This window comes from Amblyomma maculatum, chromosome 11 (assembly GCF_055883805.1).
Source record: "Amblyomma maculatum isolate TAMU_Amacu chromosome 11, ASM5588380v1, whole genome shotgun sequence".
Classification (NCBI taxonomy): Eukaryota; Metazoa; Arthropoda; class Arachnida; order Ixodida; family Ixodidae; genus Amblyomma; species Amblyomma maculatum.
In genome coordinates, this window is record NC_139354.1 from 97,705,940 (window position 1) to 97,722,722 (window position 16,783).

The 16,783-nt window shown below is 44.4% G+C and overlaps 1 long non-coding RNA gene across 1 annotated transcript in view; it reads left to right on the forward strand.

Moving 5' to 3' along the window:
• Nucleotides 1–16,783, forward strand: part of LOC146174466 (uncharacterized) — a 53,441-nt gene that overhangs the window by 27,234 nt on the left and 9,424 nt on the right. The window contains exon 2 of the long non-coding RNA XR_014701779.1: nucleotides 11,097–11,148. This is a non-coding gene — a long non-coding RNA (uncharacterized LOC146174466). The remainder of the gene's footprint in view (nucleotides 1–11,096; nucleotides 11,149–16,783) is intronic.

Sequence of the window (16,783 nt, forward strand, 5' to 3'; positions counted from 1 at the left end):
TTCGCAAAACGAAAATTTAAAAATTGTGCAATGCAACATCGATACCTTCTCTACTCCTATCCGGTCAAATGCGCACATAGTGATGGTGGAGGCTACCACTCAACTAACCCTAAGATATCGCAAGAAATCACTATAGCGCTCGCGATTTGTGTCCCAACTCAAAAACAGCACTGCTAAATTTTCTTGGGGCAGTGTCCACTCTGCCACCTACAAAATACTGACCCAGAACTCCCTCCTCCGGCAGCACTAAGCTCACCTGGGTACCCGCGCACTGTTGAAAGCTAGGCATGAGACCTCCGATTCCGTAGCCCGAGGGTCTACAAAGTGGGAACAGGCGGACCTTATGCGGGGGGCTCTAAAACAGCGTACGTGTGCCTTCGATGAACTCAGTGTGAATGCTCGTGCCAAAAGAGAAATGTACGCACCCCTGACTTTTGTAAACATTTACCAGGGGCCATACGCGAACCATATCTTCTCCCCAATTTTCTTTGTCAATTTCGACCCATCCCACCTATCTGCCCTCTCTGCAAAGCACAGAAGGCAAACCTGAAGATAATCCACCTAAAATATCCGGCTTCAACTTCACCCGCGGATGCGGTGGCGCTCCCTATTGGGAGGACTGGAGGCCTCACTATGCTTCATGGACCCAGAAAGGCAGAAGATGCGTTACCAGCCATGCTGCTATTGTCACAGACCTTTTAGGTATGAACGTTGTAGTCCGGTGGGGTCCAATAGGGAGCCAGGAAGCATGGGAGGCGCAATTTGATCGGCGCTATAAAGTTTTCACCTTCCTCTTTTTGATGCTGATGTCAAGCTTTATTCATTGACACGCTCTCGATACGCCCTGCAGCCTCCCTAAAAGAAAATGCTCAAAGGTTTGTTTTCTTTCGCCTGGCTTAAAAGCTATCCTACGTCCTTAAATAAGGCGCAAGTAGGCTGTCATTACAAGGACATATGAAAAGCAGTGGGGCTTGAGGCATAAAATTGTTTAGGCACCTAGCGACTACACACATGGCTAGAGGAAACTACGTGGCGTAAAGGAGCATGAGACGCCTAAATTGAGGTAAAGCAAAGTAGGGGACATATGTGTGCTCCCTCACTGGTCACTGCGTCAAAAAAATATTTCATATCGGCGAATAAAAATGGCGCTCTCTACCCTCTCAACACCATATTTCGAAACAGGAGAAAAAATGCAAAGAAAACAACTCAGGGACTCCACCACGCCCATCAAGACGCCTTCAGGTGGCGCTCGGTTTGTTGAATTCTAGCTTTCTAGCTTATTCTCCCGGAGGTTGAGTTTTTCCTCCCACACCGCCCCCGCATTAATTGGTCCATCCTTGCGTCCAGCCTTCTCGCGCACGATTGCACAGCTAACACCTTGTGTCGTGTCTTCTTCGGCAGCAGGCTTCTGCGGTTTCTTGACCTATAGTAATCGTGTGCAAACGATAGCCCCGATTATCCGGGTTGTTGGAAGCACATACATACAGGTCAGAAGACTACAGTCAACAGCGGCGCAGCCACAGAGGAGCACTTCTCTTCATATCACTGTCCCATCGATTAAAAATTACCGCACACTACTGCTGAGCACGCCTTTCCATGAGGCCCCTTTTCTTAGACCGTCCGCCAGCCTCCTGTTTCTGTAGCATTGGAACCATCTACTGCAGTTCCTCAGGGAATTGGTGCGATTGCCAGCAATGACTCTGGATGGATACTGGTTGATTATCGTGGGAGTTGCTCACGTACAAACATGCCGTCGTCGTTTTTATAGTCAGAACGAGCCCTTTCCTGTCTCTTTCCTGAATATTTTCTTTCCATCCATACAGCTCCTTGAAAGAAAACCTTCTACATATTCTTCTTGTATTTGTTCTTGTCTAAAAGCTCTTCTACCTCATTAAGTGTGATAGAGGTAACCCGCAATTACTAACAAATACCCAAAACTTGTGGGTTGAGGTATAGCAATAAAATGATAGGGATGCGTGAGCAGGAATTTAGAGACTACGCTGAGGGCTATAGGGAACGTCGCAACTGCCTCCTAGCAATGATGCAATTAGGAAATTGATCTTCTATGCCTTCCGTAACAAACCTTTATTGTGGATTTCGGTATTTGTGCTAGCTCTTCAAAACCGAGCTGCTAGCACTATTGTTGTTCAGATCATCGTAATGGGTCTTCAGCCAACAAGTCATGTAGCCTCAGCGATATGCCTTAAAAACTCAGACAATTTGAACGTATGTGCGGAAGGGCAAATATCTTTGCCAAATAAAATTTCCTTCTAAAGGAATGTGCACCTCACGAGAAAAACAGGGTAGGTATAAGTATACAATACTAGATTAATAAACTCATTTGCTGCATTGCGGCTGAGGTACGAACCAACAAAAAAAAATTGGTGAAAAGAGCATCAATATTTAAACGGAAACTCAAATTCTGTAAGTTGCTTATTATGAAGATTGTAACCAAAAAGTCAGATTCCAAATTTTTGGCCGACGTCACTTTTTGCTTGTGGTAAGGCCAATTTTGCAATGTAAAATTCTGTCGAAATCCAAACGTTTTCGTGTCCTTATGCTTCCTACTATATGATGGTTGTTTCGACATTTCAGTGATATAACGTATCAAATGTATGTGTAAGATTTATGTGCAGATATTTCACAATATTTGAAGTAACGCTCAGTTTCGCGGTAGCAACAAAATTGTCTAGAAAGTCCAGGAAGCAGTGAAATTTATTTAACGTCGCTAGTGTCACCAATAAACTCATAGCTGCGCCGGTTACACTCAAATGAAGTACATTGCGCTATTCCCCCGCCTGGTGCTGTTTTTTGCCGCAGTTGTCGAGTGAGTATTTTCAGATAGGATAGCTTAATACAAACTTTTGAAACGAGAAATGCTTCACATATTTGATGTATATAACTGACTCTTAGCTGGAGAGGCACTATCGAATGAACTGTAATGTCATGATTGATGTCATGTTACACATGAACATTGGTTATTCTGTACGCTCTTCCTGCTTCCTGCCAACTGCGCGTTTGGCTGCAAACAAAACAGGCATGGTTATGACCTCGTGTTGTAATTACAAATCACATTCTCACTACCATTTCTTGCGCGCAGTGTGTTAAGTATTTGATTGCCGAAAACAGGAATCTTAAGTGTACTTACCCTAACACCGGTGACTAAAACAAATGCTGTTTTACGTTAAGGTATTTATGGCTGCATCCCGGCCTCGGCGGCAGCTTTTCGATGGAGGCGAAAAGCAAGGCGCCCGTGTGCTGTGCGATGTCAGTGCACGTTAAAGAACCCCCGGTGGTCGAAATTTCCGGAGTCCTCCACTACGGCGTCTCTCATAGCCTGAGTTGCTTTGGGACGTTAAACCCCACCAACCAACCAACCATTAATGGCTGCCACTCGTGTTGCGTTGGTTAAATTCTAAGACGAGTTACCAGCTCCGATTGACATACTTAACATCGGCAGTTTGATTGTGTTCTGGACAAATACTGCATTTCATTGTTTGCAGAAATGCACTGTACAGAAGGTGCAAGCTTGGACTCCGGTGTATAAGATGCCTTCTTTCTGTGCGCAGTTCTTAAAGTGTTCGTCGGCATGAGAAACTCCAAAGACATTTCTTCAGGAAGCATTGTTTATGGCCGACAGACAAACGCGAAAAAGTGAGATAGCAGTAGACGTAAAGCATGAAATAGGCAAAAAGCATAAAGCATGCTGCGTCGTCAACTATTTTAAAGGTTTCTAATGCGTCAGTTAGGGCGGCAGCTTTAAAGGGAACGGTTTCCCGCCAGGTGTGGGTAAGGATTTATCTGCTTTTCAGTGTCTTCTGATAATGCTAAATCTTACCGTAATATAATTGTGATCAATTTCAGTGAAGCGATCTAAATGACATAGAAGCTTGATTTGATAAGAAGTTAAAAACAAACAACAATCAACATTGGGCTCATACAGTTGCAACTAAATTTTGTTATTATGTTTACTGCTGCATCAACTAAAAGGTTTAAACTTTCTCGCGTTTTACGGTAAAAACAGAACAATTATATACAGTTTTAACTACAATCGGCAGTCACACTATATTTACTCTAAAAGAAATATTGCTTCGTATTGCATCTTATCCTTTTTTTGGATGCCGTAGGTTCCCATTCACATGCTCAGATAGCTTTGTTTGAATTTTTTCATGGTCGATAAGAATGGTTTCATAGTACTCTGTAGAACAGCCACTTGTGGAAATTTCGTTGAAATTTTCTGCTTTTTAAGAGCGCTGAGGTAAGTCTGGTACTCATTGTTTTCCCACGTTTTCGGGACTTCTTTTTGCAAAGCAATTACATTTGCTTCCCGTATTTTCTACTTTATACAGCAATTCTGCTGATGCACAAAAATCAGTATTGGCTTTACTAAAGTGACGTATCTGGTCATGGCCGCATGTACCCTAGCGAAGACACCGTATGAGTCACAATAACCTCATAGAGATTTCTCATACTAAACTCATACAAATATCATAAACCTCATATATTTCTCATACGTTGAACGATATTTGTACGAGATGATATGAGATTTGTACGAGTTTAGTATGAGAACTGTGTATGAGGCTATTCTGGCTCATAGGTATTCTTCACTAGGGTACGAGCACTGCTGTTACCAGGCATAGTTATTAGTCTTACTCAAAATTTTTCCATGAGCCAATTATATGAAATTATAGAAGCATGCAGACCATATTATGCTGAAATGTATATTGTGAGCGCAACGCGTGATCTTTCACCTCTTTCATCTGTATAGATCCATCATCATCATCATGATTATCATCGCTGACTGCTGCTCGGAGTGTCGCGCGGTGTGTGCCAGCTGGTTCTGGAATAGAACAGACGTTTTGTGCAAGTGCTGTCCCACAAGTGGCGGAGGTGCGATTCGTATTCCCCACCTCTCGCTTTAGACCCACCTACCGTTCTCCCTGGAGCTCCGTTCAGGTCTTCGCTTGCGTCAACGGCCCTGTGCTATGGATGAGGGCAACGGTGCTCGCTCACCCCCGGCGTCTCCTGCTCCTACTGCGGCTGCCCCTGCCTGAACTGTCACCAGCCGCCAGCGCGATCCTCAAATGTTTGCTGGCCTTCGCGGTGAAGATGTCGACGACTGGCTCGATAACTACAACAGGGTCAGTACATTTAACCGCTGGGATGACGCTCATAAACTGCTCAATCGCGTCTTCTACTTGGCTGACGTAGCCACAACCTTGTTCCCCAATCACGAGGATGACATCGCTGATTGGCCTACATTCACGGACCAGCTAAAGAAAATTTTCGGCACTCCGGCTGGTCGCTCAGAGCAGGCAAAGAAAAAACTTGAGGCTCGTCTCCAGCAGCCCGACGAGCCCTATACATCGTATATCGAGGACGTTCTGGCCCTTTGTCGCCGTGTCGACGCTGCTATGACTGAATCTGAGCGCGTTCGCCACTTAATTAAGGGCATCAACACTGCGGCTTTCAATGCTTTCGTGGTTAAAAATCCGTCGTCCGTGTCTGACATCACATCCACATGCCAACGACTGGACCAGCTACAGTCGTGCCGCCTCGTGCAAGACCCCAGTGATGGTGGCTCCCTCATAGATGGAAATGTGCGGCCCCGTTACACAAGCTCGTGTCTTCCCAAGTGTTTTACACCTGGTTCACTGAATGTGAAGACGCCTTCAAAGCTCTCAAGCAGGCACTCACTTCCACTCCTGCGCTTCGCCATTTTGATGCTAACGCGCCCACCATGCTTCACACAGACGCCAGTGGCCACGGTATTGGCGCGGTTCTCTTGCAACGCAACACAGTGTCTGAAGAGCAAGTCGTCTCATACGCCAGTCGTACGCTTACTGCAGCTGAGCGTAACTATACTATTACCGAGCAAGAGTGCCTCGCCGTTGTTTGGTCGGTTCAAAAATTTTGACCTTATTTGTATAGCCGCCACTTCACCATGGTCACAGACCATCACGCACTCTGTTGGCTGTCATCGCTGAAGAACTTATCGGGTCGACTGGGTCGCTGGGTACTACGTCTTCAAGAATACACCTTCACCATCACTTATAAATCTGGGCGAAAACACCTCGACGCTGACGCCCTCTCTCGCTGCCCATTGCTACCTACTGACGCGGCCCCACATATGGTATCCTCTCCCTCCTGCCATCCGAGTCAGCCTTCTGCTAGCCACCTGAATGTTGCACCCATCGCTATAGCTCCACTCGAGAACAATGCTGATTTCTCGTCCCTGCAGCTGACTAACCCTTACTGCCGCACAATCATCGCTCGCCTTCGTGGACAATGAGTTGTCCCAAACAGTCGCTGGCGCCGTCAGCTTCGTCGCTTTCGATTTCACAATGGAACACTTTACCGCGACGTTTATCACCCTACGGGTGAACACTGGGTGCCCGTTGCTCCCGCTCCCTTCGTTTTAAAATTATGGAGGCTTACCCCGATGACCCCACTGCTAGACATTTAGGCCACTTTAAAACTTACGACCGTATCAAGAGCCGCTACTTCTGGCTTGGGCTTTCTGCCAGCGTCGCCAAATACATTTCATCATGTCCGTCTTGCCAGCATCGAAAGCGTTCAACATCCCCTCCTGCTGGCCTACTGCAACCTGTACCTTACCCACCTGTGCCTTTTGACACGGTCGCCATTGACTTGTTTGGTCCTCTATCTTTTACGTCAGACGGCAACCGTTTTGTCGTCACTGCCATCGACCATCTAACGCGGTACGCTGAAACCGCACCTCTTCGCTCCGGTGCCGCCACTGAAGTCGCCGATTTTTTCCTGATGATTTTGCGTCATGGTGCTCCTCATATTCTCATTAGCGACCGTGGAAAGACATTTCTTTCTCAAGTCCTTGAGGAAGTACTGCGCGCAGCCAACACCGTCCATAACACTTCTTCTAGCTACCACCCTCAAACCAACGGACTCATCGAGCGGTTTCATCGCACTTTGTCCGACATGATATCCATGTATATCGCTCCTGATCACCGGAACTGGGACAACGTTTTACCTTTCGTCACCTACGCCTACAATTCCGCTGTTCAGCGCACTACTTGTTATAGCCCTTTCTTTTTAGTTTATGGCCGTCAACCATCGACAGTATTCGACACTACTTTCTTCTCTGCTCCCTCTACGTCTGAATCTCTGGGCGAAGCGTTTGCCACACGTATGGCCCAGTGTCGCCAACTTGCCCGTTTGAACACTGAAGATGCTCAACAAGAGCGCAAATCCCTGTATGATCAACGCCATCGAACTCCCTCCTTTTACCCCGGTGATGAAGTTCTGTGGACACCAATCCGCATTCCTGGCCTGTGTGAGAGTTCCTCCATCGTTACCTTGGCCCCTATACAGTACTCCAACAAGCGTCTTCGGTGAACTATCGCGTCATTCCCTCGCACACCATCGCAGATCGACGTCGTCGCCCCGAAGAGATCGTCCACGTCTCGCGCATGAAGCCTTATGCCCATCGTCCCTCATCCCTGTAATCAGCGACCAGGGTGGCCGCTCTTTTGTCGGGGGGAAGATTTGTGTGAGTGCAACGCGTGAACTTTCACCTCTTTCATCTGTATAGATCCATCATCATCATCATCATCATCATCGCTGACTGCTGCTCGGAGCGTCGCGCGCTGTGTGCCAGCTGGTTCTGTAATAGAACAGACGTTTTGTGCAAGTGCTGTCCCGCAATATGAATAGTACGACTACTTCCTCGGTAAGTTGCTGCATATTGTGCATCAACTTACCCACCAAAATGTGGCATGCAGACCTGGCGTGGCTGTCCTTTTCTTGGCTCTCAACAAACTGGCAAAGCTGTGTCCACGCATCTGTGATGGCAAAAAACGTGGATGTAACAAAAATCACGAAACGCCGTTTGTGAAGTGTTCCTCTGAAATGATTACCTGTATTCCCTTCCCATGTCATGTGGAAATTTTGTGTCGGGAAAACCTGCCGTTGCGTCAATGACCAATTAGAGGAACAAGCTCAAAAGCTAAATAAACTTGACAGGTATGCACATTTAGTTGCTCATGTAAGTAATTGCAATGATGCGTGGCAGGGTTTGATCGAACAAAGATTCTCAGCACAAGTTCAGACCAGGCTGCCCGTGTTTGTTTAGAAGCCTATCACAGTAAGGAAGCCTGGCTGTGAGGGTATCAGCATCCCGTCCGTAATTCTTTTTTACTCTGAATTTCACAATCTGGAATGTGCTCCCTACTGATGAGAAAAAGAAAACATTGAAAGAAAAAATTAAATTTTGCTTATTTTTACCTGCACCTGCCTACTCTATGTCAATTCAGTTATCAATATTGGTTCTCATTTCCCCCCTCCTCTTTTTATGCTTTTCTCGCTGTATATAAAGTGTTACATTCTGGCAATAAAGCAATTGGTCGTGAGCGCTTGTCCTGTGTCGTTAGTCTCTATCTGAGTGTGTGTGTTTTGCTGAAATATTCCGCGGCTCACTATATCCGCTGCTTAAAAAGTGACCTTATAGCAAAATAAACACTTGTTGTATGCATTAGATAAAATAATGCTTTATCAGTTTTGGTACCAGTAATAATGCAAACAAACAGAATGTAATTACTATTAACTGGCAGAGATTTGTCATGTAAGGCGTTCTTTAAATATATCGGGTGCTCAGTCAAGCTGATATTTGAAATCTGATACCAAAAGAGCTAAACATTTCTTGCAACATTTGTTACCATCTCCACATGAACATGATACTGAATATTTTCTATAACTGGGCAATAAGGAGATTTACGATGATCGTGCTGGGCGATGTATGGCTGCTTAATAATACGCCTAATTATTGCACAGTAGAATAAGAATATTTGCAAAGAGCTGCATGCATTTTGGAATTATTTAGTAACGACTATCCACCATATAAATCGACAGCTATGGTGTCCACCACTTTTAAATTATTTGTTCAGGTAGGAACAGTCGCAGTAAAATATATTAGAACAAATGACTGGCAGCTAGAGCTGCGACATCTCGCCATGGGGCACTGCGGTTCGCAGGTATGCCTATCGGGGCGTTCTCACTTTCGCAGCACAAGGGAGGACGGCAGGAAGAAACTTTCTCATACGTGTCACCACCCGAGCGTAAACGTTCCTCGTTTATGCGACAATTGCGTGTGACAGTTCTTTTTATCGCAGATCTTTGACCAGCAATTGTTTGTTTTAGTTTATTTTATGTCAGCAAAATTAAATTTCGCTTAACCTCCCTAATACTGAGGAATGCGAACTGCCCGTTACTCTGGTTATCAGCTTCTTCGTAAAACGCAGCGACACGCGTTATGATTTCGGTGATCTGGTGATCTGCGATGAGCGCTAGTATCTTTTACTCGCGACGTTACTGTTCCACTACATTGCAGGAACTTCAAAGCTGAAATATATTAAAATTCTCAACATTTCCTAAGTCAAGTTGTGTGATGGGAGGCCCTACGAAAATAGTTCACGAGCAGGGCTATAGATGTAACATCTGCCAATAATAAGCTTTAGACTCATTATCGAAACATCATATGCTGGGCATCAATAATTTATGTTAGTTGCCTCCTGTAATTTCAGTAATATTGGTTTGGTATACTTTATGCACAACCATACTCGATGACCTTAAAGAACACTTCAAATTGCTTATATATACGCAGTAAATGACGTCTAGCAATGCTGCCTGCTGCTACACCACTTCTTGCTATACTGAGTGCCATCGCCGGCAAGCAGTTGGTATCGCTCAAAATATACGTAAGGTATAACGCAGATTCATTTTAAGGCGTTATTCCAAAATCAGCACTTTGACATCTGCATTTGATAGAGCATTTAAATTTATCGTTAGATTTCGCGGGTATCTCCAAGCATAGACCGTATTTGTTTGTTAAAAAATGTTGCGAAATGGTCTTTGTCGACTAACCTTGCCCTCTTTTTCCTAAAATAATGTGTGAAAAAAAAACAGTGCTATCCAATTCGCCGAGAACATTTATCAGACGCCAATTTAGAGACACGCGATTATATTGTAGACTGCCCCCGTAGGCTTTTCTAGGCATCGTTTGCCTCAAAGGTTTGCACTCCAAGATGGGATTATGACTACCTCAGCAAACAACACTTGATGACGATATTCATGGATGCTCTCGGGTGAATCATATATTTTTTTAATAACTTAGCCCAACCGATGCCATTGCATTTTTCTAGAATGAATCTATTTACAGTATTGACAGAGCATTAAGATGGCGTTTAAAAATGGTTGCATGCTTTGATTTAGCGAAGATTGAAGGAATGCTTGTATTATATTGTAATTAGGTGGTGGCTGCGGCTAACTAAATATTTGAGGAAGGGTCTGTAGAATCTGGCTACCGACCGATTGGTACGGTACGACAAAAATTTTCGGGGTCCACAATGCGGCACTTCTGAACTTCGCCCCGGGTTTTATTTGGCCTTCGGTTCCATGAAGTCACACTTCTGATTACCTACAGTAATTTTAAAGTTTTTAGTTCTTATCTCCTGTAAATTTGTAAATTTTTCCTGTAAATTTGCAATATACCTGCCGCCTCAAATCATGTGCTTCATAATATTTCAATATTTTTCTGTGTGCCACTACAGGACGAAACTTTTGTGATAGAAGTTTTCACCGCTGTTTTTTATCTTGATTTCCCGCATGGTTTTTGTTCACTGGGCTGCAATAGAGATCACCTGCTGATGATCATTACATTTATCTCGTGGTTAAGCTGTAAATTCGCAATATATCTGCCATCTCAAGTCATGTGCTTTATAATATTTCAATATTTTTCTGTGTACCACTACAGGACGAAAATTGTGTATGATCATTACATTTACCTCGTGGTTAAGCTGTAAATTTGCAATATATCTGCCGTCTCAAATGATGTGCTTCATAATATTTCAATTTTTTTCTGTGTGCCACTACAGGACGAAAATTTTGTAATAGAAGTTATTCTTTATCTTGATTTCACGCATGGTTCTTGTTCACTAGGCTGCAATAGATATCACCTACTCATGATCATTATATTTCCCAGTTTTTCTCTCATAATTCATAAGGGCTGCCCTTATGCCCATAAGAGCAGCAAGCTATAAAAATGTTGGTCTCTTCCCTTACAGGGCTGGAAATGCGCCGATTAGGGCAAGGAACCATTGGCGTTGCCTAAAAGTCGTAAGATGGATATTTACACCCATATCATTTTAAAATGGTGCAAACTGCTCTGGAGACAGCTTTACACTACATATATATTTCCTTCTAGAGGTTGCATTTGATGCCCTAAGACACACGGGAAAAAATTTGCCCACTTTCCGCTGTATTTAATGTACTTGTGGAAAGTAATCGACTAACAGTTTGGACATACGTTATATCACATCGTAGCTTTTTAAGAAAACTGTGTGGGTGGAGTGATAAATGTAACTGCACAGTTCTAGAAAGTAATCCTCATATATGCAACAGTATGAAGACCCAACGTTAAATGCATCATTTAGTTTTTTTGTGATAAAATATCAGCGTCCTCTATGAAAAAGCGTTCTGCTTTCGAGAAGTGACCAGCGCAGGCACTCAATAATTTATTACTTGGTCATAAGGGGTGATATTACATGCTGACATAAATTATTTCAGTGCTGAATAGACAGCGGGGATGATGATGTAGTGAGCGTGCAGGACCTGGGTGAGCTAGCTGGTGCGCTGGAAGGAGGCTGTTGGCATGGACAATGGACAAACATGACAGGCCGCCTGGCAGCGTAGCGTCATAAGGCAATGTAGTGTGACATATTTTGGTGTTGTCAGGTTTCCTCATCACATGACGGGACGAAAAGAGCTGGAGTGTGAACGGCAGTTCACAGCGCGCTGCCTTACTAGAAGGCATTTCAGAAAACTGTATACAAAAGGAGGAATGGGGCTTGAATCAGCTTCTTGTATGTCTGCCTTAGGAGGCAGTCCACACAAGAGAAAATAGCTAGCACTGACGGATGTCCTCAAGATGTAGTTTGTCGACGACTAAAGCACAGAATGTTCATGTGGTCGTACCCCTCAACGCTTAATAAATTTAAATTTCCTCTAATTTTAATGCGATTGCGTTAATAGAGATCTGCTCTTAACAAAACCTACCATCGCCATTGCCAGCTCCAGAGTTGTGATTGAAAGATCGCTAGAATGGCTTTGGCAGGCAGCAGATGGCAGCGTATATCAGCGAGCTTGTGGTGCTCCATGTGTATTTGATTTTACGAGACAGCAAGACAGAGCAGCACTTGCGGGCGTTTCCAACTCAAGCGCCGTCATACAGATGGGAGTATTGGACTGAATCCGTTCCCTAAATTCTTAGACCCGAGAGAGACACGCCACCCTTAAGCTAAAAATGTATTTTCGTAAAGCTTGGCTAAAACAATCTTTCTCCATCCCAATTTCCCAAGGTAGTAAGCAACCTTAACCTCCAATTTTTTTACCTCTCCTTAAACGCGGACTGAGCATTTATACATCAGTACGTCCCCGCCTGCTCCACTTGCTGATGCTGCTTCACACATCAACTACTAGCCACGGCAGGCAGCCTGCCTTTTACGCTGACTACGCGGCCTCCGAGGATGGCTATAGCGCACAGTCGATTAGCGGACGCCTAAATGTAGCGCTTATAGAGGCACACAATAAAGATTTCTGTTTTTAAGGGTTTAAGGAAGTGCGGAAAGCCGAACCTAGTGATGGTAGCCACTAACACTCTCGTGTCATACTCACAACCCCAGAGCTTAAGGGTTCGCCTCATGTTCACCATTCACGTCTTCAGTGTTCAGATTTCACAGTGCGTGTCTGAATTTTTATGAGGTTTAATAGATGCTATTTTCAGGGAAGAATTTATGGCACTAATAAGAAACATTGGTTATAAAAAACATGACAAACTTTGCACCTTTTGTAACATGAGATCCCCTCTTAAGGGGCTCAAATTTCGCTATCCAACCTCTCCCGCGTTCGTTACAGCTGATGTCGGTTGGAACGTTAAACTACAAAAACCAAAAAATGATGGGATCAGGCTTGCAATTGCTTTTGGTCAGCTTCAAGGAAGGGTTAATGTTGCCCTCTTGCTGATCTGCAGTGATCTTTGAAGAGCTACCAAACGAGGTACCCTCCGAGTGTGTCATTTACCCTTCTTAAGAACAGCCTTGCTGTTTGATTGTACGATTCGGAATTTGGCGCTCCCCAGAGAAGACATTGCGTGAATGTTTTTTGCAGTTCAAAAAGACGAGATTGCTCACTACTTCCATTCATTGAGTATCGCACTCTGTTATTCTTGCCTCCGGTGTTGCTAATTCGCTTTTGCCAACATTACTTAATTCACAGCTATTCTGGCATCTTTGAAGGCATATAGAATGGAATGCCATCTCACCTGTAATATAGTAAGAATGGTTTTAATTTTACACTGTGACGTTGACCCTAAAACGCAAGAGTTTTCCAAACAATATGCCGGGCGGTTACATTTTATTGAGCTACCCAGGAAATATGTCTTCACCGCTTTCAAAATTGAAACAGCCATTTCTGAAACCGCATTTAAATTTTGTATGTCTAAGTTCTGCATAAAGCCTATTTTTTACATAGCGATATTGTAGCGCAAAACAGACAAGACACACGAGAAGACCGAACAACACGAGCGCTACTTCCAACAAAACTGTATTACACACATGCACCACATTTATTCGCCAAAGCTACATTTATACATTTATTATACATTATACGGAAGCCAAATGCTACCGGAGAGACATGTGTTAGCACTCCGTCGATTTGTTTATGTGATAAGAAAATGTCTTTTCTCTGGCAATGATACTGTTAGCACATGTGATATCTTGTCTTTGGCGCATAAATGCACTGCATGTGTGTAATAAAGTTTTGTTGGAAGTAGCGCTCGCGTTGTTCGGTCATCTCGTGTGTCTTGTCTGTTTTCCGCTACACTATCGCTATGTTCAAGCACCAACAAGCCGAAAAAGCTACGCTTTCGATCTATTTACAATAATTTGAATATGGGAGCGCCTGAAGCATCAATTATGAATTAAGTTTTCCGTCCTCTGCAGTAAACAGCCGGTTAATATTATGACATACATGGAAAGCTCTTCTTCACATTTTTTTTCTTTTAATAGCCATATATAAAAAATTTATTTATGAAAAATGTGGAGAATTGACGCCATAATTACTAAAGGATTAGAAGCAATATGAACGCTGCTAGTTCATGTTTGGAGCCCGACGTACTTGTTGTCGGGTGTTTTGCTCAATTCAATTGTTAGCATTCGTTGGAAGTTGTGGATTAAATCATCTCCCAGTGCTCCCAGCCCGATAAGGTGATCTGAACCTTCTGCAATAGTGGACTGCCAGCGCACCTACACACTGCCTAAGGTACTGAGGCCTCGTCATGAAATACACTCCGGCCTCAATTCAACACCCAGAAAAGAAAGCTGAAAATGATTAGACATTCAATGGCCCCAAGTGCATTTACCTGGTCCTGTGGCATCTAGATGTACGCATATCACAAAGCACTCAATAATCGGAACTGTCGCAAAGTTTGGCAATTAGCACGCACTGGTAATCAACAAGTACTCGGACGTGTCTTCAGGCAATAGCAACTGCCTCCAGCAGCAGGTCTCCTCACCTCAATCCTGTCACGGGGTTCAAGGACGTGCTCTCACGATAAATCAGCTTTCGACATTGTCGCCTACCCTGTGACATACTCAGACCACGGCCGCTCAATGGAGGCGCACTTGGGTGCGGCCCGTCGCGTCGCCCAAGAGAGCCGTATTGCGCCTAGTTCTCATCGCCAAAGCTGCGGCGCCACCGCTCCGGGACGAGTCCAGTTGACAGTTGACAGCCGTGTGGTGCGGAAGCGGGTTCCATCGCTCCTCCGATTGCACGTGGCTACCGGAAACGGACGGACTGGCGACAGCGGAAGCTTCCGAAGCGTCAAATAGATGAGAGATGAGTTCTTTCTTTTATTAACATTATTTTGTTTTCAGCTAGTTAGGTTAGGTGCAGCCTAAAGAATAGATTTTAGCTCTTGGTCCTAGCGGCCTGGTTTTTCGTGCCGGCAGCTAGGTTTTCTTGGCGTTCATTATTTAGCTATCTTGTTTAGATAAATATTTTTTTTCTAGGCTATTGGCATTCGCAGAATTGGTTTTTAACGCGTGTTTGCTAGTCGTTTCTTGTGTCTTCTTTTGGCAATTTGTATATTCTGAGAATTCGTAATAGATATAGTTCAGTCGATGAGCGCTTAAGATGTGCAATCAAAAGAAGGTAAAGTGTCCTCAGTGTGAGGCGCAGGTTAATTTCAAGGAAACGCGTTTTGACTCTGTAGGTGAAGCGGAAGGCAGCGACTTTTTGTGTCGGTGTTGCGTACTGAGTGCGCGTCTAGATAGATTTGGTCAAGAAAGGGGCAGTTTAGTGTCTAGTGTGGATGATTTAGAAAATAAGTACGTTTGTTAAGAGCGGAAAATCAGAAACTGCTTGGGCAGCTTACTCAAATTGAAAAAAAAAGGGGGCGACTTTATCCTTGGAACCAACGAAGACGAACATTTCAATGCGGGCCACGTGGCTGGGGCCAGCACTGACATGGAAGGCATAAGCAAAGTAGGTCGGGCGGATCCGAACCGTCAGAGTTATTTAGAAGCAGCAAAGACGCCAGAAAAAAATGAAGTAAGGAAGAATGAAAATCCCAGAGACAAGGACACAGATAACCGAAAGCAGGAGCCAACGGTTGGGAGAGGGAGAGAGAAGGCACAGGTGCTTATCGCCGGAGATTCTAACATGAACAGGTGCAAGCGAGATATCTTGGAACGTGTAAGGGGTGATAAGAGAGTGTTGGTTGAAGCCTACCCAGGGAGAACAATGAGGGCAGTGCTATAAGAGAGTAAAATTAGGCTGTTGAAGAATTCCGGAGAGCGCCGTATGGTAATAGTAGCCGCGGGGCTAAACGATGTCCTAAATGGTGACGCTTCAGGAGTGGTGGAAAGTTTAGCTAAGGGAGTTGACGAGATCAGGGAGATAGCACAGCAGACGCAGATAGTTGTATGCACAGTACAACAGGCGCTAGAATTGAACGGAAAGATGAAAAAGGACGTGGTGACAGTTAATCAGGACATAAAAAAGTTAAGCCTGGAGAAGCGTTTAGAAGTGGTTGAGGTAAACAGGGAGGTACATAAAGCAGGTTTTGGTAGGGCTTTTCAGCGAGATGGCATTCATTTTAACAGAAGGTTGGGGGCAGAGATCGGCTGGCACCTGGCAGGCAGGGCTGTAGCTTTTTTAGGGGGTCCGCGAGGACTCCGTGCACAGAGGTAGTTAGAAGTGAAGCAGAGGAAAATGTAATAATGGAGGCTGAGCCCCCCAAAATGGCAAAGAGTAGGTCGAGAAAGGAAAGTACAAAAAGAAATTTAACACTAGGATCAGCTACATAAACATGCAAGGAGGTAGAAAAAGAGCGAAATGGCTAGAGATAGAACAGCAGTTGAAGGATGACAAAATAGGTGTGTACGCTCTTTGCGAGACTCATCTCAGGGATCTATAAGATCCGCCGTTTATAGAAGGCTACGTCTGGGAAAGGTGAACAGAACGAGAACGGAAAAGAAGGGTGGAGGGGTAGGTATGTTGATACACCAGGGAACAAATTGGCAAAGAATTAAATCATCTTGTAAAGAACATATCTGGGTTTCAGGAACAATGGGCGGCATAAGGACAAGGCTAGGGGTAGTTTATTTAGGAACAGGTCAGCAATGCAGGCAAGAAAACAGGGATCTTGTTGAATGTCTAAGTGACGATATAAGCCAGTTTGGAAACGGGGCCA